Genomic DNA, 319 nt, shown 5'->3' on the forward strand with positions numbered 1-319 from the left:
CCCTGCGGCGCTCCAGAGCTGCTGGTGAGAGAGGCTGGAGCGATCAGGAGGAGTCACGGATGGGTGATCACGGGCAAATTGGCATTTGCTGCTCCAACCTGCCCTGGAGGCGTGTGCATGTGGGCTGGTCACCCTGGGGTCACCCGGGGGACACCCTGACTCCAAAGCTGCGAGGCACTGGGAGGTGGATGGACCTTGGGTACGGGATCCGTCCCTGACCGAGGGGTGGGAAGCAGCTGGAATCCCCTTCACGATCTCCTCTGCTTTTTCCCCAAGTTCCCCCAGCTGCCGCCGTGGCAGAGCGATGCCACCGTGCCCC

Source organism: Geospiza fortis, unplaced genomic scaffold (genome assembly GCF_000277835.1).
Source record: "Geospiza fortis unplaced genomic scaffold, GeoFor_1.0 scaffold208, whole genome shotgun sequence".
NCBI classification, from domain to species: Eukaryota; Metazoa; Chordata; class Aves; order Passeriformes; family Thraupidae; genus Geospiza; species Geospiza fortis.